The following is a 593-nucleotide window of genomic DNA, read 5'->3' as shown; positions in this document are numbered from 1 at the left end:
TTGGTGATCCTGACAATGTATGTAGAAAAGCAGCTGCATTCATCGAGCTCTGCAATTCAGAATACATTACATGGATTCATAAAACTATTAGCTGAGGGGAAAGAAATGTCTACAGTAACCGATGATGTGTTTAACTGTAAAGTCACTTATATTGACAAATATATGAGATTACAGCTCAACAAATATTTTTTTGTGGCTCCTGTGGTGTTTTTTTTAACCCTATTCGTAACAGTTTTTATATTTGGATATAAAAGTGATACTCACCATCCTAAGACCAGATCATCAATCGATCTGTTTCTATACTATCTAAATCAGTGTCATCCAAGCCCAAAAGATTTTTTCTGTAGAATGTAGCTTCCCCCGTGGTTTATAAAACCCTCACATTTCCCCCCAAAATACTGAGTCACATTTTGACCTGCATAATTTGCCAATAATATGACGTGTTAAAGTAATTTTTCAGTCAAACATAGGCAACAGTCACACACCAGCTATGTCACTGATTCTGATTCTGATTCTGAAACTTGATCATATTTTATAGAGAAAATGTTTTCTGGTTTTCTCTCTAATATCCTCCAGCTGTTCTGTCTGAACTC

Source organism: Morone saxatilis, unplaced genomic scaffold, assembly GCF_004916995.1.
Source record: "Morone saxatilis isolate NCDOM2014 unplaced genomic scaffold, NCSU_SB_2.0 Contig17, whole genome shotgun sequence".
NCBI lineage: Eukaryota > Metazoa > Chordata > Actinopteri > Moronidae > Morone > Morone saxatilis.
This window is presented reverse-complemented; position numbering follows the sequence as displayed.